At 42.8% G+C, this 21,977-nt stretch overlaps 1 pseudogene; it reads right to left on the bottom strand.

The window, feature by feature from the left end:
• Nucleotides 1-7,596: 7,596 nt before the first annotated feature.
• LOC114700298 lies at nt 7,597-8,229 on the bottom strand (annotated as a pseudogene).
• Nucleotides 8,230-21,977: the final 13,748 nt, after the last annotated feature.

Below are 21,977 nucleotides of genomic sequence, written 5' to 3'. Positions count from 1 at the left end.
AAAGTTTGTGGATTTCACATCAGTGAGGCAAGCATGGTAGACCACGGCCATTAAGAAAGCCCCCTTCATAGCATTTGTAGAAAATCCATTACAGAAATTAATCTGTTGGGATGTTTCATTTCCTGCACCTCTGATAGGAGAGAAGTGGAAAGTATTGAAGAAGTGGTTTCAAGATAGGTAAACTGGGATGCTTCCTACTTTTGATTTTGTTAGAGAAGGGGTCTTCCCATCAAGTGTCCAAGATCCTTTCTATTTATCCCTTCCACCTCTGGATCAGCACCAACTCTTCCTAGAACTTCATTTCCTGCTCTACTTGGAGCCACAACCTGTGTTCTCGTTTTGTTTCAGCATTGTGTAGCAATTTCCTCCAAGATAAAAATCATTCACCTTGCAAGAGAGCTTTTTAAGATGCAGGATGTTCTAAAGCAGTAGTTTTCAACCTGTGGGTTCCTACCCCTTTGGCAAACCTCTATCTCCAAAAATATTTACATTATGAAATTTATAACAGTTCCAAAATTACAATTATGAAGTAGCAACAAAAATAATTGTATGAGTGTGATTCACCACAACATGAGGAACTATATTCAAGGGGAAGGTTGAGAACCACTGTTCTGAAGCATTCTACCCTACAGAGAAACTTGTTAAAATTCAGGAAGTAAACAACTCAAAAGCTTTAGGAAGTCCACAGAACTAACCAGACATATCAGGCCCTTCCCCTCCCCAAACTTTAAGTAATAAGGACTGCTGAGAGTCAATCTCAGAGAAGTTGTACTATCAAGAATAGGTTAGGTTCAAGTCAGCAGAGCTGCCTGGAAGAGACATGTTGAGATGGGCTTTTGCTGCTGCAACTGTCTTTGAATCATTTCCCCTCCTATCAGTACTCCTCACCCACATTCCTGTAAGCAGCTCCAATAGATCCTTTGGTTCACCAAGTTATATTTGGTGATATTTGTACTTTGGTTCATTGTTAGTGTCATACAACTTTCAGGCTTTGTATCACTGTGGAAGCTTGAGGACATTCCTGAAATTCTCAAGTCTGCACAATCTCTGCTTTTAAAGAATAATTTTAAGTTAAACCAACAAACCAACAAACAAAACAGTTGTGAAGCTTGATGGTCATCTGTAAGTTACAGGATAACGTATCTGAAAATATGCAAGCATGGTAGTTAATCTTCCTTGCCTTCTTGATTGGATATGAAATCAGCTCAGACACACTTCTTGTCAGCAGCCCAGCCAGACAAGAAAGCCTGAAGAAAAAGCCATTGTTTTGGGCCTGCCTGCCTCATCTCCGTGCTTGTGAGTGCTTCTACTCTGCTGCTGTCATTCTTAGCACTAACAGCAGAACCCAGCTTCCCCAGCCTTCCAACAGGGACTGAAGACCAGTAGTTCTCCAGGAATACTCTGGGCCTTTGACACCTTTGACTGTTGAGGCATACAGCATCATGGACTTAGCCATTTTTTCAGCCACTCTAACAGACAGGAGACCATCTGATGGACTCACCAGTTTGCACTGTGAAAGCCAGTCTACTCAATATATTTTGTAATATATATCCATTCTCTTGGTCTCTTCCTCTAGAGACCCTTTTCTGATATAGTGGAGTGTATTAGTCATTACTTCCATTGCTGTGACAGAACACCTGAATCAACTAAGAGTGGACAGAGTCATTGTGAGTCTCAAGCCATGGTCAGCTGGCTCTATGCCGTTAGGCCTCTGGCAAAGCAGAAGCAGCATGGTAGAAAGGCATGGTTAGGGAAAGCTCCGTACTTCATGGTAGGTGATAAGCAAAGAGAGGAAGAGGTGTGCTCAACCAGGTCCCACTTTCTGGTTTCCCATAATTGCCGATAATAGCATTCAATTAGGAATTTATCAATGAATTGAATTCATCAATTAATTCAAAGTTCTCATTATCCATTACCTCTCAAGCCCTACCTCTAAACACTGCACTCAGGACTAAGCCATAAACAGATCCCTCTAGAGGAACATTTCACATCCAAACCATAACAGTGACTGTGCCTGCTTTAAGTTCAACCATGTATAGATTTCAGCACACTTTCAGACAGTGAATTCCTATTAGTGTGATGTTTCCTTCTTGGTATTTAGATCAGTGAAATAAAACTGCTCAGGGAAGAGAGTCATCTTGTAACCTTGGCCTTGGACCATGTCAAGGAAACAGAAAGGTGAAAGGTCTCCAGACAGATTTGTGTTGCTTATTAACGTCCTGGTGGGAAAACAGCATTTTTTTTTTCCTTCCGAGAAATGATTTTCCTTGATTATAAAGTCCTTGTGAACATTTCCCTTTTTATCCCAAATCTTTGCCTAATAGCCTTTCTTAATTACTGAGTTATGTACATATTTACATTTTATTTCATTAGCATATGCCACTTTGTACTGTGAATATAACTCTGGAGTATAACAGTCTTACGATTTGGGACAAGGAAAACGCCAGAGGGTGCTTCTCAATGCCTGAGTTGCTCGTGTTGACTCTCTCCCATTCCATGTCCCCACTGCACTGTTTGTGCACCCTGACAGTGTAAATGTTTTCCTCTCTGTATTCCTCTGTCAGCCTCCTCCCTGGCTAGGACTCTTGTCAAGGGAACACAGCTTTACTCTTCCCCATATTGCTTTTAAAAATGTTTTTATTATTATTTTATTCTAGCTTTATGGGTGTTCCCCCTGCATGTGTGCCTGGGCACCACATACATGCAGTGCCCATGGAAAACAGAAGAGGACATCGAAGCCCTCAGAACTGGAGTTACAGGTGGTTGTGAGCCCCAATATGGATATTGGGAATCGACCCAGGGTCCTCTGGAAGAGCAGTTGGTGACTTTAACCTGAGTTATCTCCCAAACCTCTCCCACCCCACTCTGTTTCTTTTTGTTGCCATGTGATCACTCTGTAGATGTGTGTGGAGTGATAGAGTAAGGAAACATGATGAATCTACAGCCCTGCTGTTTTCCTGCATCCAGGGACTCCTGCACATTTCCCACTGTAGACACCAATCGTTTCTTCTGTATCTCCTCTTTGGATGTCATAGGCCATATCTTATTACCCATCTTATGTCATGATTTTTAAGATGTGATCCCCTGTACCTCTTACCTGGAAACGATAATTCCCCATTTCTGAGAAAGCAGACGTATGACCTCATCTGTCCTCACCCTAAAACACACAACAGCTGCTCTTAATCTTGCACCCAGGTTCTCAACCAACTTGCTCGATCATGTAGAATTTAGGAGCTCATGACTTGGAAGCTTATCCTGCACTGATGAATCCTGGATCCATGTAAAATCTTAAAAAAGCCTTTGATATGGAACAAGGGGAAGAAAGGCTAGAAAGAGTAAGGTGAAATTCCCTAAGGGTAGAGGGGGAGAAGGTTTTGCATATGAATGTGTGAATTCCAGCCATCTCAGTTCTGTTTATAGGGAGCTTTTTAAAACATTTCCTGTCCTGAGCTTTATGCAAATCAATTGTGCTTCACTTTCCCTCAGCATTTTCATGATTATTCAATGTGAGTAAAACAGTAGAATTAATTACCTAACAACACATTTTAGAACACCATAAAGATACATTGTTCTGGAAAGGGTATTGTGAACTAACCCTTCTTCTCATCCTTCATGTTTTAGTGATTGTCCTCCTCATCCCCATCACCACCATCATCTTCATCTTAGTTTGTAGCACCAGCATCACCAACATCATTATCATCATTGTCATCAGCATCCTTCCTGTCAATGAAGCATTTTATTCCTTTCAAATGCCTCCCTATCTATTAAGTCATTTTCATCTCCATGGAAACCTTGGGTAGTACCCAGGTAAGGATTAAATATACTTCTGTTATGGATATAAAATGAAGATAAGTCCGATTGGTAGTTCCTTTTGTAGAATTCACAGATATAGGCAGGATAAGAGCCAGCTAGCAACCCGTTCTGATAGCATCGAGGCAGTGGAGAAGCTTGCCTTGGGAAATAAGGGTGGAGTAATGGGAGAGGTCAGGAAGTCAAACCGAGGGAACAGGAGTTGGAAACTCAGAAAAGGAAGGCTCAGATAGGGATTCCTAATATTATAGGAATGAGCAGCCACATTCATCTGCAGAAGTGAGTTGAAGATACTCCTTAAGCTTGCAGAGGACCCCATAAACATCTATACCTCCATTGACATAATGGTATCCATTCACAAGCTAAAGATATATGTGTCCACTAAGTAATTTGTGTGTGTGTGTGTGTGTGTGTGTGTGTGTGTGTGTGTGTGTTGAACTCTGAGCTGGCAAACTTAAGTTGCAGTGTCAAGACTTTTTGTATCTTTCAGGTGTACCAAGATACTTTCTATCTGAAATGAACACAGTAGCATACACTACAGTATTCAAAAGGATGAATTCTTTTCTCATTTAGAACTACATGCAATAGCCATGAATCATCCATTCCAAGGAAGGGAGGGGAGCAGAGCATTAAATATAATTTATGCCTTGCTAATTGAAATCAAATACCAAATTCAGTCTCCCTGGGAGTTGCCTTGCTCACATTTAAATGGGCAGAAGTATTATTAACCTGACTCTATGTTGACAATTTGGCTTAGCTTTTCTGGATAGATAATGATTCCTTTATCAAGCCGTCACACTAAGGGACAAGACTCAGCCATTCACTCTGAGTCAGAAAGTCAAAGGAATAGTAGTAGCCAGTGAAGAAACCAGACTTGTTTAAGGTTTGCATTTTTTTTTCCAGGATCAGCACTCTTCAGATATATTGCCAAATGGAAGTTTTGTTTTGTTAAACCTCTTGCTCTTGAGGCTTAGACTTCTGCCTTTTTTTTTTTTTATACAGAATGGTATATAAATGACTTATGAGGGAGGGTTTCCAGACTTTTATTTCACAAAGGAAAATGGTTTATTTACCTTTTGCTAACCATATTAAAATGAGTTTGTCATCTTTATATGGCATATTTATGTAAGGACACAAACTTAGAAGCTCTGTCGTTTGGGAGCATCACTTTAAGTGTGAATTTTATGAGCTTATGAGGACAGGCAGACTGAGGAGACTAAAGAGCTTAATCAGGATGTGTCCATCCAGAATGAGACAGGAGCACAGGATGAAAATGGCCATCCTTAGCCTGTAGAAGAATGTCTTCAGAGGTATTCTAGAACAAGACACATTGTCCTTTGGCAGAGTTATGATGTCACCATAACCTAGCTGCCACTGAAATCTCAAACAAAAAGCATTTCTGCAAGGATGATGTATCCTTCCTTGAAGGGCTCAAAACCCCTGGGAACACTTTCCTTGGAAGTCAAGTCTCAAAATCATGAATGGGGGTGACACAAAAAGAACATAAGACTTCCCTCCAGTTCCAAATCCCAGTTTCCTTAAGAAGATCTCTGAAAGGACCAATGCAACCAGATCCAGTCTAGAGCTCAGGAAGCAATGTCCATCTGACTCTTCTTCCTTCCTTCCTTCCTTCCTTCCTTCCTTCCTTCTTCCTTCCTTCCTTCCTTCTTTTTCCTTCTCTCCTCCTTCCCTCTTCCCTCCCTTCCTCTTCAGTTCTCTCTCCCTCCTTCCCTTCTCTACCTCCCCTCCTCTTTCCCCTTCCCTTCCATTTATCTATTTACTTATTTTCAGCCAATGTCTCACTGTGTGACATAGGTTGGCCTCAAAGCCCTGAGGCTGCCTCAGCCTCCACTGCTACAGTTAAGGTGTCTTCCACTATGCTTGGACTGGGCATACATTGTATACAAAATCTACAAGTGATTTGGGAGGGCTAAACTCACCCCTGCTTTGTTCTGCTCACAGAGGAAGCCCACATCAGCTCCATGAAGTCCACCTTCTCTACATGTGTGCATCTCCCTCTTTTAAAAATGTGAGCACTTGTATTTTGATCTGTATCTTTGTTTACTTTGGCATATCTGCTGCCTTCAGCTCAACTTTTCTTATCTGGAAAAAAATATCATATGTGCAACTGTTTTTGAATCTGGTTTATCAGTCCATCACTCACGGGATGATGAAAATGAGTATCTTTCCCCAGCCATCGTGTTTGTGTCACTGAAGAAACACCCTACCCTGCATACAGAACCCCCCAAAGACTCAGGAACCTGGTCTCCCCGCTCATCCTGAATCAGGCCATTCTCTACATTCCAGTGTAGGGGTCGTGATGGGGAAGAAGTGACCAACACAAATAGACCATCCAAACCCATCAATCAGGTTGCATTAAGCTTTATAACAACACAGTTTCCATTTAGTGGGAGAAATGACAGTTTAATAACAGCTGAACAGATTCAACTCTCCCCAGTCATACAAATTTCCAATTTTACTATAATTCCTGGCTTTGGAGATGTGCGAACAAGTGCTTTATGTCAAATGCTGTGTTTTAATTGAACCATACTAATGGGAAGGGACACTTTATTTGGCAGCCCTTGAAGAGGATGTCTGCAGACAGTCCTTGCCCTCCCCACCCACTTCACACTGCAAATCAACTTTCTTGCCAATGGCCCAATAGATGCCATCTCTGAGTAGAGAAAATGAACCATGAGGCGACCCTGAGGGGGGCAATAGTGAGACAAATAGAAAAACATTGAGTGCTCCCTTCCTCTCTGCATCTAGAAGGGTTACTCAGAATAACTAACAAGCAAGCTATGGTCTTTGTCTCTAGAGCAGAGCCTATCCCTAGAGCATGCCTCAGGACCAAGATCCTTAGGGAAGAGAATCTTTAGGTAAGGGGCCCTCCCACTTAGAGGACTCAGTTTTCCCTTATACCCTCAGTTACAAGCATTCACCTTTGCCAGCCTCAGGGCTCAATCATAGCTGCTGTCTCCCTGTTCTAGAAGCATTCATGGGGGCCAGATTCCAATGTGAGGATGTGTGCTAAGGTTCTCCATAATTTAGAACACTCAAAAAGGAAGAGACCCATCTTGGATGGCTCTCAGATAGAAGGCTCCAAGGGTGTAGGCTATTTTTTGGTGAGGAACATACGTGCATGCCTTTGCCTTCATATTGTGGGGGAGGGAGGAAGTCAAAGGGTTGTGGGATGAGGCCTTTGATGGGAAGGCTAGACAGGCCTTGGAGGGAGGATATGGCTCCCTGGGAGTCTTGGAGCTCTCATTCACAAATGGCATTCTGGAGAGATGCCAGAGCAGAAGTTTACATACCAGGGACTAAACATAAGGCTAGAATCCAGACTTCCAAGACTAAGTAAGGGCTCCTGCAAAGTACATTTATCTACCTACTTTCCTTTCCTTTCCTTTCCTTTCCTTTCCTTTCCTCTTTCCTTTCCTTTCCTTTCCTTTCTTCTTTCTTTTTGCCATCATCAACATCATAGCATATGTCTGTGGCACTGGAAGATGTTTATCCTGTCTTCAGACTCTATTAACTAGTAGAAGATAAGTATTTGTCGTGGATTCTGGTAGCCACCTGGTCAACCAGATACAGTTGGTTCCTTCACAGGGATGCCATGAGATCTATACCTTTGTCTAAGCCCACAACATTGGAGGTAATCTGACTGGATGAGGTTGGCATCTACTTGGCACTCCAGCATGGCTGAAGCTTCAGGACCTGTGGGATTTGGGACTCTGGTAAAGAGTATCCTTGCTATATTCATTAGCTTCCTCCACACTGCCAGCCTCACTTATCAACCTCTTCCTGTTCCCACTGAAAATCTTGACCAGTCATTTGATAAAACATCATGTTGAAGGGTTTGTAGAACTTCCGAAGTCTGTGGATGACGTCTGGGTCAATGCGGGGATGAGTCCGACCCTTGCTCTTGCCCAAACATCTTGGGGCACTGCTGTCTTCTGGCTTCTTCAGGCAGGGGAATCCCTTGGTTTTGTTGAAGTAAAAGTGCTTCTCAGTCACAACGCGCTTGAGGCCTAGGAAATCCTGTACTTTGGCCATCTCCCTGCAGGGTCCACTATGAGTCGCTCACCACTGACAAACAGGATCTGTGAGAGGGGAAAGTACTGCAGCCAGTTTCTCCAGGTGCAGAGCATAGATCCCTATGCGAATGGCACTCCACGAGGCGTCAATCAGCCCCAGGGTCCGGTTTTTGAAGGCCAGCACCTCAAAGGTAGGGATCTCTGGCTTCTTTGAGAGCGTCTGGGTATAGTCAGAAATGGCCCTGGTCCACGGGGTTTCGTACCACCACAATGAGTTTGATGTCCTTGGCCATAGAGTGAATACGCTTGGGAGCCTCATTTGTCACAAAGTAACTTGGGGTCTTCTCCATGGTTATTGTCCATCCAATGTCTTGGGCATCACATTTCTAGAAGAATAAAGAAAGGAGAAATACAGTGATTATTACTATACCCAAGGTATTTGACTATCTTTGCACAAATGCAACACATAACCAAGGTAGGAGGCCACCAAATGGAACAGATAAGCACCGGTAAGTTTTCTTTATCCTTATGTCCCAACTGTCGGCTTGACTATGCAATTATCAGAAAAGGCAGCATAAAGCTTACGCATTATTCCTCAGAAGTCTTGTATCCCTGGCTTTTAACTGCCTTTCTACCTCTTACCAGTTGTATTTAACCTAGATTGCACTTAATTTCTTTATATATTAGTTTTATAATCTCTGAAACGGAGGTAATGACAGCACCAACTTCACACTGTAGTGTGAGGATTAGGGAGATAATGTTTGAAAAGCATTTAGCATGAATCTCATGTGTGCATGAGCTTAACAAATTAAGGGTTTTATTATTGTTGTAGTAGCTTTCAGGAAATGTTTGAGCTCAACAAGACCTCAAAGATTATCTAGTCCAGGGTTGGCAAATTCTCACTGCCTCCTGTTTGTGTATGAGTCAGAGTTAAGAAGGATTTGTAATCTTTAAATGGTTATGGGAAAAATCAAATGACAGTAATAGTAGCATTGTGTGATACATGAAAATTATGCAGAATTGAAGTTTCAGTGCTTGTAAATAAACCTTCATTGGGACAGGGCCACACTTACTCACTTACACATTGTGTGTGTGCTGCTTCTGTACAATAAACAGCAAGTGGAGTTGGTGCAGCAGGTACGCAGCCCCAGAAACTGAAATACGCGTTATTTTACTTTTTTCAGGAGTTTTTCTGGACCCCAGCTTAATCCAAAAACATTGCTATATAAATGATGAAACCGAAGCCCAGGGATAAAGAATGGACAGACATCAGACAAACTTTATGTCCTCAGAAAACTTAAGCACATCCCTGGGCCATGACATCTTCATTATAAAGTCCTAATACTCACCTTAAGTTCATTTGAGAACAAAGTAACACATAGAATACAAGCACAGGCTGGGTACAAGACACACAATTTTCTTCTTTCTTTGCTTCTAAGTTGGCCTTGTAAACTACTCACAGAGCCTGCTCTAGCTGGGATCTTTAATACCCCCCAAAGCCATATGTTAAAGGCTTTGTGTCCAGCCTGGGTAGGGTGGTGGAGTCTCTAAGGGTGGAGCACAGGAGAGGAATTTAGGTCTTTGGAGTCATGCTTTGAAAGGGCAGATTAAGGGGCTGCCAGGCAGGCTCAGTGTTTAAAAGCACTGGCTGTTCTCGCAGAGGACTTAATTTGCTTCCCAGCACCCACATGGTGGCTCACAATGATCTGTAACTCCAGTTCCAGGAGATCCAACACCCTCTTCTGACATGTGCAGGCACCAGACATGCACATGGTGCACAAACATACATGTAAGCAAAAGCACACCAGCATATAAAATGAACAAACATTTGTTAAATAAAGGGCATACTAAGACCCTGGCCCTCTCTCTCCTTTTCTCACTTTTACATCTTGGCCAAGAGGTGAACAGGCTTCCTCCACCGTATATGCCCTCTATGGTAAACTATGTTGCCATAGACCAAACCAATGAGGCAAAGCAACCATGGATTGCAATCTCTGAAGCCAAAAGCCATGGTAAATCTTTCTTCTAAGTTGATTGTCCTAGGTGTTTTTTTTTTTTTTTTTTGTTGTTGTTGTTTTTGTTTTTTTTTTAATTTTCATTTTTTTTTAAAGCAACAGGAAGCTGCCAACTAACACAGACCCCACACCACAGTTTTTGTCTACTGGTCATCTTGACAAAAAAGCACCATCCATCTCCACCCCTCCATTCACATTTTCCTTCAGGCAGGCAATTTTGATGCTGCTACCCCCAGCCCAACACAGAGGGCCAGCCAGTGATTAAAAATGAGGCTTGGGATCTTATTATGCAGTCAGTTCGCTGTAGGCAAAAGTAGACCAGTGCTAATTGAGGATAAAGATGTTCAATAACTGATGGTACAGGGGGCCATCTGCCACCAGGTGCTCCGTTAAATCCATTCACTTCCAAGCCCTGTACTAAAGTGGTACATTCAGGATTACACAAGACCTCTTTGTTATGATGACATGCTTTTAAATGTCTCAGCTAATAAAACTTAATACAGACGAAGATCCCTTAGCCTCTCCTACCGTAATTAAATTTATTTACTATCACTTGCGTGGAGAAAGAATGACTTCTTTTTATCTCTAATTCACATGCTCTGTCAATAATTAATTGCTGCTGGGTTTTGAGCTTTCACAGTAAGCTCTTTTATTAAGCAAGAGGAATTTGCCTGGTGGAAAAATTTGCTAGAAGTAGACCTTGTTAGAGTACCCTGCTTGGACAGAATGTAGTTTTCAGGTCAAAGCCCAAGGCGTGGCCATAAGTAACCACGTTTGTTTGGGGGTGACTTCTCCACAATAGCCAGTCTGAGCTCACTAACTGTGCTGGTCTCATCTGAAAGGGTGAGGCTAAGAAGCAACCTTTGAGAATAGGCCTGCCTAAGCCGGTAACCCAAAAAGCTCTGATGACCTTGGTGGTCTTGCTGAATCCTCTCATCCCATTCTGAATCTCAACCCCTCACATGAAAGATGGGGCTGATAAAACTCCATGCTCCCAGGATTGGGATGAAGACTAAATGTGCTTATGCAGGTGGATCACTTAGGAGAGCACCTCATGAATGCCAGAATCTTATATTCACTTAAGCCAGCTGTCCGGGATCATTTTCAGAACAATTCTTACAGGAGGGCAGAGGAAAATAAATTACATTCGACTGGAAGGAAAAGCTGAATGGAGGGTCTGATCTAGAACACGGCAAATTGTGATTCAAACCAATGTCATCAACTGTACGTCTTCATCTAGAGGCTGGTGACCAACCAGGAAGCTGCCCTTAGCTTTGGCTAGGTACAAGGAATAAACCCAATTTGTTTCTATTTCAGTTGGAGAGATTATTTATTTATCAAACTACAGAACTTGTATCATATTACAAAAATATTAAACACATGCTGGTGAAAGATAACCTCCTTAAAAAGTACTGTTTTTGCATGGCTTCTCTCAGATTTTGTTCCCTGTGCTGCATGTTTGCATGCTTGTCTTATTGCATTTTTTCCTCAGAAAAGAAGCAACTGTGCAGCTCTTCTTATCCATACTTTGCATTCACTTCTTAAACCTCAGCCCTCGCTTTAAGTCCCATTCAAATTCATCTCCTCTACTTCAGCTAATTGACAATCTGTCAAGATCCTTGTGGATCTTGAATCTTTTATCCAAGGCATCTGAGATGAAGTAGACCCTATAAGCCAGTGGGATGAGCATGAGGATATGCCCAGCTCAGTATTTGATGCAGAACAAAAACTGGCAGGGGCACTGAAGGAAGGCAGAGGGCAGAAGAGGAGCCTAGGTGACTCTGGTCATCTTGCTGCAGGTGAATGTGACAAGCATGTAATTGGAGGGCATTCCCACAGCGGGGCACCCATGGTAAGTAAGACTGGATCACTGAATTAAGATGTAACTGTTTCTTTGTCAATGAGAAAATGTCCAGTGGCTTCTCTCCCAAACCCATGAAATAGCAAGTCTATCCTCTTTTAAAATTTATCCCTTCCTTCACTCACTCATTCTTTTATCCACTTCATAAATGATCATTTACTAGTAATTTCACTGTGAATCAAACAAACTTGGAGCACGTAACCTAGCTGTGACTTCTGACAAGTGAAAAGAGTATTATAATACCATGTGATTAACTGTTTGAATCAAGAGAGCAGTTATTGTTACTATTCCAGTTCTACAGAGAAGGAAACAGGCTTGGAATCTAAGGTCTCACTGAGTGTGTGTTTGTTTCTAAGTTCATCAGTTAAGATCTTGGTTGGATAAAGCACAGGGACAAACAGCCAAAAGAATGGAAACACATGAACTATGAACCAATGGCTGAGGGGCCCCCAACTGGATCAGGCCCTCTGAATAGGTGAGACAGTTGATTGGCTTGATCTGTTTGGGAGGCATCCAGGCAGTGGGGACTGGTCCTGGGCTTGTTGCATGAGTTAGCTGTTTTGAAACCTGGGACTTTATGCAGGGACACTTGGCTCAATCTGGAGGAGGGACTGGACCTGCCTGGACTGAGTCTATCAGGTCGATCTCAGTCCTCAGGGAAGGCCTTGATATGGAGGAGGTGGGAATGGGGGTGGGCTGGGCGAAGGGGAGGGGCAGGAAGGGGGAGAACAAGGGAATCTGTGCTGTTATGTAGAACTGAATAGTATTGTAAAATAAAATAAAAAATAAAAAAAAAGATCTTCAGAAGTTAATTCAGGACTCTCTGATGAATGACTGCGAAGCCATTGACCTAGTTCTGAAGCTGAGGTCAGTCTTGGGACAAGTTTTATTGTATTAAGTTTTGTTGCTGTTTCTCCTTCCAGATCTCTCATCTAGGACTCTGATGGGGCAATTTTTTCTGTACTATCCTGGTCTCCTCTCCTGATAACACCACAGGGAGCAGGGGTGGAGTGTTTGCTCAGGCATTAAAGTGTTTATCACCCAAGCAATGAGGACCTAAGTTTGACCCTCTAGGACCCACGTTTATAAAAAGCTGGGTGCGGTGATACATGCTTATACTTTCAGCACTCAGGAGGCAAGACGAGTGCCACCACAAGGTTGCTAGCCAGCCTGCTTAGCCCACTTGGAAAGTTCCAAGCCAAGGAGAGACTTTGTCTCAAAAAAACAAGGTAGGTGGCTCCTGAGGAAGAACAATCAAGATTCACCTCTGGCACCCACATACACAGGTACAACATTTGTGTATACATAACACATGTGCATTCATAACACACACACACACACACACACACACACACCACAGAGAGAGAGAGAGAGAGAGGAGAGAGAGACAGAGAAAGAGACAGAGACAGACAGAGAGACAAAAACATAGATAGAGAGAGAGGGAGAGGGAGGGGAGGGAGGGAGGGAGAGAGAGAGGGAGGGAGGGAGGGAGAGAGAGAGGAGGGAGAGAGAGAGAAAGAGAGAATGGAGAAGGCATTTCTTCTACTGGATATGATAAACTTCCTCCTAGTCTTAGAATCTTATCCTTCCCACCTTCTTGAAGCTTTTCACCCTCAATTTTTTAGTTTTTAATTAAGTTCTTCTCTCAGCTGGGTCTGACATTTCAATACGCCCATGTTCTCACATCGTGGTGTGTGTGAGGAACAGAGAAAAGGCCAGGGATGCTGAGGGAGTTAGACAAGGTAAGAGAGTTAGAAAAATAAGGTCAGGAAAGATGGGTGGGGACCAAATCCTGGGGCCCAGCCGATACGGGGAGGGCATAAGGATTCTTCTGTGTATTACAAGAATCCATTGAAGAGCATTGAACAGGAAGCTAAAGCATGATTTACACTTAATTGCCTTTCGCGGCTGCTTTGCTGAGACCAGAGAAGAGAGTATAAGTGTCAAAGGCAGCATGCTCAGAAGCAATGCCAGGACTGTGGGTTAGAAGTGGTAGCAGTCCCATGAATATGCACCAATAACCCCTACTGGTGGTGGACCAAGCTTAAGGAAAAGAGAGGTGTCAGAGGCCACTGCAGCAGCATCCTGGCAGCAGCATGATGGACTGATGGCCTAGCAATGAGAACACTGTAAAATAAGCAGCTGCGGCGTGGAAGACAGCAGTCTGCTTTTGAATTTGGAACATTGGGTTCCAGTTGCAAGTGGAGCCAGCAACTTATCTGCACTTGGAGTCTGAGATCCAGGGGACAGACCTGGGTTGAAAGTGGACATTCACATTCTCTGGGCAGTCTATCTGCCAGGAAGTAAGAAAGCAATGTCTATTTTCTGTTAGTCACCAGCAGACAGCGAGACCTGTTCTTTGTCTGTGCAATGAATTTCCTCAACAGGAAAATACTTAAATGCTTATTGTGTCAAAAAAGTTAGTATTCTCAAAGATTTTTCACAAACTCTTTTTTATTTCATTGTACTTCATTATAGTTTTGGTATAGAGCTGGAGATTGAAATCAGGGAATTCGGAACCTCCCCCATGCTAAATAACTGCCCACCATATCACAGCCCCTTACTAACTTATCTTAGCCCCCAGAGTTCTTGCGTTACTGAGTTTACAATAAAGACCTAAGGTAGAGTGGGGTGAATTTCAGTGGTAGAGGGCTGGCCTAGCATGTACCAGGCACAAAACCCTGAATTTGTTCTCTTGCATTGCAAAAACAAACAAATAGGTAAGCAAACAAACATAATGGAGTTGGTTCCCATGCTCTGCATTGCTAGTCTCAGTTCTTGAGGATACAGGGCGATGCTTTACTCACCTGTGTTCTTCGTGCTTAACATGGCAAATGCCACCATGTAATGCTCAATGGCTGTCTGTGGTCACTGCATTATTATGGGAGTGATGCGCAAATGAGTACATGGTCCCTTGGGGTGGGGAACTGAGAGAAACTGGACCACACGCTCCTTAAACCAGGTTTTCCATGTATGGGGGTCAGCATGCTTTCATCATACCACCCCTGCCTGAAAGACCATGTACTTCACTGTGCACCATATGGTGAGAAAACACCGCATCTGGGCTTGGAAGAGCTCGTTAACAGTATCTCGGGGTGCTCAGAGCAGCCGTGGCATCAGCATCAACACACAGTCCTGAAGTGAGAATCACTCCACCAAGCCGTCAGCTGCTCTCAAAGCACAAACTCTCCTCCCAACCCCCACTGCCTCCCATTGGTGTGGGCACTTTGCTAAGCACAGGCCTGTGCAATTCCAGGTGGCAGAGTCCAGGGCCTCTGGGGAGACCATGACAATCGTTGCCATAGCACCTCAAAGTACCGTTATTTACAGAGGGGCTTACCCACTCCACGCTTCGCTTCATGTGTGAGGGAGACTGACTTCACTAAGCACTTTCAAACACAAGACTCTCCTGTGTGGTCAAAAGCACAAAAGTTAGAGCTCTACTTGCTAAGTTTGCACTAGTTTATTAGCTGTCTGATCTTGTCCACATACCTAGCACTAGTACAGATATGTAACTTTCAGATTTTCAACTATGATACTGCAAAAGTGGTTCACATTCAGTAGAAACTGTGCCCTGAATTTCGACCTAATCCTGGGCTAACATATGTGATATGACTCCACCCAACTCTGGTTTGATTGACACAGGGTCACACTATGTTGATTCAGCCTCCAAGTAGCTGTGACTGCAGGCATCTCACTGTGCCACCTGTACTATTTTCCCTTGATGCCAAATCACAGTTTCTGTTCAATCATATGATCATGAGGGTGGACAGCCAACACCCCACAGCCTATCTGAACAGTTGGTAGGGCACTGCCTAGCTCACAGTTTGATTACTAGTAACTGTACAAACTGGTATGGTTGGGCACAGCTGTAATTCCAGCACTTGGCAAAGGATCAGAAGTCTAAAATCATTTCTAGCTACCAGCAAGATCTCTCTCTCTCTTCTCTCTCTCTCTCTCTCTCTCTCTCTCTCTCTCTCTCTTCTCTCTGTGTGGTGTTGTGTGTGTGTGTTGTGTGTGTGTGTGTGTTTCAAGACAGTAGGTTTTCTTCTGTGTAGCTTTGTGTCTTTCCTAGAACTCACTCTGTAGCCGTCTGGCCCTTGAACTCACAGAGGAGATCTGCTTGGCTCTGCCTCCAATTTCTGGGATTTAAAGGCATGCAGCACCACCACAGCCTGCAAACTAGCCTAGCAAGTTTGAGGCCAGCTTGGGAAGACATGAGATCCTATCTGTCATCTTCTAATACATTAAACATATGATGAATTCATTGAGTGCATTCCCACTGTAAGTCAAGGAGTACCTGCAATGTCTCATTCCCATGTCTGGAGAGCAAGCATCACATGAATAATCTCCTTTTCACAGGGGGTAGTATTAAATGAATTAATATCTAGAGAGTGACTCACATGGGTTCTCAATACATTTGCTGCTAATTTTTTTAAAGCTTTTGAATTTTATTACCATCATAATATCTTTGGAGATCAAAAAACTGAAGCCCAATGGAACTGATTAGTTTGTTCACAGTCAAGAGGTAGAAGCCAAATTCAATCTTAGGTTTTATCTAATATCATTGCCTGGCTTCTTGGTTATTTCTTGACAAGTGCCAAATTACAAGGGCTTAGCAAAGTGTCTGTCCCAAAGTCACTCTGCTAGTAGGTGGCAAAGTGGAATCTTAAAATCAGTCTCATTACATGAACAGTGAAGGCAGTTTACCACTGGGAATCACAAACCCAGGCCAGAATCCCTAAAATTCTTGCCAGATCAAGCTACATCATTCAATTTGCAATATCTCTCTCCAGGGTCTCCTCAGGCTGAACCGAATGGACACCATCATGAACACTGAGGGAGAAAGCAATCAACCATATGAGATATAAAGTGCCCATTCTCCCTGGCAGGGTCAGTGCAGAGCTTGCCTTTAGCTTGCCTGAATTGCAGGTGTGTGGGCACCTTACACTTTCCCAAATGCATTATCTAGTGGAATAAGTGGTGCATAAATTAGTAATACTTTCTGAGCCCTCATGATGAAACTATAACCACAAAATTGTGGTCAAAGCAAGGGCAGGTGGTGGGGCCAGCTCCTCTGCACCAAGGGAAAAATACACTTAAAAGTCAGTGTAACACCTGTCACATTACCCTGGTTCAACCTTACAGGCTCCTATGAGTCACTGAACTCTTTATAGAGACAGTGGAAGTCAAGTTCCGAGAAGAAAAATGAATCTTTCTCAATGATTCATGGGCCACACCTTTGCAGGTATGTTGTGAATTTCATTGTGGTTTTCAAGCCTGTGTTTGTGGAAAAAAAGAAGTGCAATCCATTCAAAAACTGCATTCATATACAGAGGACTGAAGAAAGCTGTATATTCCAGGATCACACTGCTCTAGGCTAGAAGCAAAAAGAAGGTTCTGGGCTACAGTTCTGACATAGCTGTTAATTTGCTGAATGAATTTAGGACATGAATGTTTCTTCCTTGGACCTCAAATTCCTGTGCATATAAAGGGCTGTGTTTCAAGGTAACTATTTTGTTAATTCAACTGAGTATTTATTGGTTTTTATTTATATACAAAGTGTTAAGTGCTTGTTGATGTAAAAGCATGTGTGGTCCCTGACATTCAAGATACTATAAGTTCTTAGAGAGGAGACTGGGACAGACAATTTCTGTGGCTCCAGTGAGATCCCTCTGTTGGTGCAACTTGCCTACATTGCCATATCCCTAACACAGGGAAGAAGGAGACAGAAAGGTGTGGGCAGATGAGTGGAAATGATGGAGATTATGATAAATAGAGGAGGAAAAGGAGGAGGAAGAAGAGGAAGAGAAGGAGGAGGAGGAGAGAAGAAGAGGAGGAGGAGTGGAGGAGGAGAGGAGAGGAAGAGGAGAAGGAGGAGGAGGAGGTGGAGGAGGAGGAGGAGAAGAAGAAAAAGAAGAAGAAAGAGAAATAAAAGAATAGAAGGTGGGCCACAACAATATCAAAGAAGGATTATTAAACAATAAGGAAAACACTAAACACTTTTGGTCTAAATGTCACACAATCACAATTTAGGAAAAAATAGTAAACTCAAGTCTTGAACATGTTTTCTGCTTTGAAATTTGTGCCAAGTTAGTAGAGATCTTTCAGGACTGGAAGGATTATAATTCTCATTGAATTGGTTTGCTTTGGGGCTTGGTTTTGCCTTCAAAGAACTACCTGGACAAAAGTGGGAATTCATCCCTAGTCTTGCCTCATCACTATCACTTCCATATATCCCCATCACCAAGAAGGGCAGCCTGTCTGTATTCCCAAGGATGGGATAATGTTTACCTCCAAGGAAGATAAGAATTGCAGTGCTTATGAACTATAAGAATAATGGGTCCCAGGGAGACTGCCATTGAGCAACCTGTGTGTCAAAAATCTAGGTCTATCCTGAATTTCATAGTAAGTACTGTTTACAATGTTTAGGTGGCATCTTTTAGGTGGTCATAGGCCCTATAGACATGCTAATCACATGTGCTCATAGATATTGCCAAATGTCTTCTGGAAGTCCCAATCATTCCTTGTGATCCATTGGTCTAATAAAAATTCCTAGATTTGAATATATGGTCTGTGCCTTTCATTAGAGGTAGGATGTTGGACAAATTTCTTAGCCTCTCCTTGTCTAGATTTTTCTCAGCTATAAACTAATGGTGATCATGTGCACCTCATATAGTTGTTTTTAAATGGAGTCAATTCCTGTGTATTGAGCCATGTTCATCTACCTGAGGCTGAGAAACTTATAAAGAACAAAAGTTGTTTTGGCTAATAGTTCTGCAGGTAGAGCTCTGAGGGCTAGCAACTGGTGGTGGGCTTTCTTGCTGTTGAAATCCAAACACAGCACAAGGCATCTGTTGTGCCTTGATTCTGAAATGTCCTCTACAGGCTCATGTTTTGAATGTTTGTCCCCAGCTGGGTGTGGTGGTGTTTGTTTCCTAAGTTGTTTAGGAGGCCAGGCACAAATTGGTAGCAGTAGATCCTTAGGGATGGTCTCGGAAGCTCATCACTATGTCCACTCCCACTTTCAGCTTCCTGATCCCAATGACATGAGTGCTTCCAGCACATGTTGCCACCACCAGGAAAACCCAACCTCCACCTTCCCTGCCATGGTGAGCTGAAAGTTGCTGAAACTGTGAGCCCAAATCAACCATTCTCTCTTATGGTGTTTTCTGGTATTTTGTTACAGCAAATTGCTGAAACTTGTGAGCCCAAAATCAACCATTTCTCTCTTATGGTGTTTTCTGGTATTTTGTTACAGCAAATTGAAGTAACACATACACATCATTAGAGGGAACACTTGTGGATAGATGTCCTCTGGTTGCTTTCTTTTATAAAGCTACCAGTATTCAAGAACTGGAGTTTCATGATGGTGATCTTTTCCAATCCTAAATCAATGTTCAAAGGCTCTACCTCTAAACCTCATGAACAAATTAAGTTCCTATCCTCTTAAGGTCTCAACTAAATTTCAAACCATGAACCTGGGAGGCACAGACTCAAACTCTGTTCCAATCAGAGCAGCTGCCTCTATTGGCAGATACCACATAAGGACTGTGTGTAAGTATGTTATTTTATGAGTGCTGTCAACCAATTAAGACAAGCTAAAGAATTCTAGAAGCTCCATCTTGGAATGGTAAATATCTGGACTGCTAAATGCCATGCTCTATATAGAGGAATGTTAGCTGTGTGGTACCAGTTCTGAGTCCTTGACAACCCCTGGCTAAGTGTGGCTTAGACAAGGTGGGTACATCAGTAGAGCCAGATCCCATATGACCACATGAGAGCTGATTCCTCCTCTCTAGCTCTTCACAATGACCGATTGGGGATTCCTGTCTAAACTAGAGCTATAGATTTCAATGCAAGGATAATTTGAATTAGACTATAATTATCTTTCTTGAAGTTCAAGAGTCAAGGATTAATTTATCTGTTTTACACAAGATAGTGTTCACTATCACCAAACTAAGTGTCCAGTACACAATAAACCACTTAGTGCTCAGAGGCAGGGTATGCAATTATGGGTTATGCTGAGGATAGGGGTCAGAACGACAAAGAGTCAGAGAAATTAAGGATGCTTATGGGTGCTTGAACTTGGTCTGTAGTCACATCTTTGCTGGTAAAGAATGAAGACTGTGGGCAGATGAAGGCATTTGGCTTCTTCATATTGGCATTGGTCATATATGGCTGGCTGCCTTTCTGTACGTAACATTTGTTTTGATAGTTTTTCGTGTCAACTTGATACAGGCTAGAGTCACTTGAAAAGTGGGAACCCCATTTGAGAAAATGCAACCAGTCTCATCAGCAAACACATCAATGTGGCATGCATATGAGGCAGCATCAGAAACTCTTCTCTTTGCCATGCTTGTATCCTAAGTATCTGGAATTCCCCCCTACTAGGCGGGGCTTAGGCACCATCCAGGGCCCATGCTTCATGCTGCACAAACGGTGAGCATTGCGAATGTTTTCTGTCCCCTGGTCTTTCTCGGTGTGATGCTTTTCTTTAACATCAACAGACAGTCATAGAGCAGGTGCTGACTTCTCAACACCTTCCTATTCAGATGGCTCATATGGATGGAAAGCTCTAGGAATTCCACAGTCCTTTAAAACGCATTTGTAAATGAGTCATGACTGAATCTTTATTTTGAAAAGTTGCCCTTTTGTGCATGTGTGTTTATCTGAGACATTTTATTGATTAACTTGTATGCACTGTTTGTGTTAGTGGGGCTGTACTTGCAGTACTTCAGAAATTTACAGGAAGAAAAACATGGCTTTAAAATGTAAATGCCTACAACCTCGGTGTCTTCACCACATAATTTTTCCTCTAGCCCAGTGGTTCTCAACCTTCCTAATGCTGTGACCCTTTAATGCAGTCCTTCATGTTGTGGTGATCCCACCCTGACCAACCATAAAAATCATTTTATTGCCACTTCATAACTGTAATTTTTGCTACTGCTATGAATTGTAATGTAAATATCTGATATGCAGAATATCTGATATGTGACTTCTATGAAAGGGTCACTTGACCCCCTCTAAAGATGTCATGACCCACAGGTTGGGAACCACTGTGGTTTTTTGTGACCAGATCTTCCTACCTAGATGTCATAAGACAAGATGTTCTATAATTTTGTATTAATTAGATGGTGGAACACATGTCAGCTGCCCCTGGCTGGGGATTCCATCTGGAACATTACTTGTCTAATATTTTGTTTTATGTACATTGAAAGAGAGGATTCTCTATTTGCGATCTTATTCTGTTTCCTTGCCACAGGATCAGCATTTCAAAGGGCAGGTGCAACAATTAAACGTTGATTACAGAGGTGCCAGCATCTGCGCAGGCCCTTTGTGCTGTGCTCACAGTTAACAGACAGTGGCAGGATGGCTGCAGGTCTCTCCATCTCACCTTTTGCTTCCGCCTCAGCTGTGTGTCAGCCTGTCACTGCCTCTGAGATGCTGCCAGCCCTCCCTCCTTGCTTCTCACCTGCATCCTGCTTATGTTCCAAGCCCTGTTGCCTCTTCCTGAGCCTACTCATCACCCCGATGAATGTCTAAGTCTTACTCCCTCAAGCTGTGTGGGCCATCAACAAACCTTGGCTTTGGAGTTAAGGAAGGTATGGCTGTTTTTGATGGCAACTGCCAATATGCCAGGCTTTCATTCAAGCCTTGCCTTTTCTTTGTCTACATTTTGCTTTACTCTTCCTGAATAATGTTTGTCTTGTTTGTCAACTTGATTAGATGAAATGATTCCTAGGAAATTAGTGAAGCCTGTTTCTGGATGTTTTTGTAAGAATGTTTTTAGAGATGATTAACTGAGATGGACAACATGCTCTGAATGCTGTTAGCATCATCCCATAGGCAGAAGGAACTAATAATGGCAGAAAGTACCAGACATGAGAAGCTCTCATTTGAGTTGTTGGGCAGGCTTTCTAACAGACTGCTAAAACATACAGCCTATTGCTGTTGCCCTTGGTTCCCTCCAGAGGTGAATGGTAAATCTCTACTGGTAAAGACACCATATACTTCAGAAATATGGCCCAGAGGCCCTGAACTGGAACTGACTTGAACAGGCCCTCCAAGAGGACTAGCATTCATGGTACCAGAGGTGCCATGCAAGTTTTCAAAGGCAGGAAGGCAACCGACAGTGTTACCCAGCAATGACACCATGAACCACATCAATGACAATCATGGCACAACAATCCTACGGGTGCAGTAGTGACACATACCTTGGTGGGTGGTAACCAACTGCTCTCTAGTTGACTT

This window comes from Peromyscus leucopus, unplaced genomic scaffold, assembly GCF_004664715.2.
Source record: "Peromyscus leucopus breed LL Stock unplaced genomic scaffold, UCI_PerLeu_2.1 scaffold_464, whole genome shotgun sequence".
Lineage (NCBI taxonomy): Eukaryota > Metazoa > Chordata > Mammalia > Rodentia > Cricetidae > Peromyscus > Peromyscus leucopus.
The sequence above is the reverse complement of the archived record's forward strand: the minus strand, read 5'-3'. Positions and strand labels throughout refer to the sequence as shown.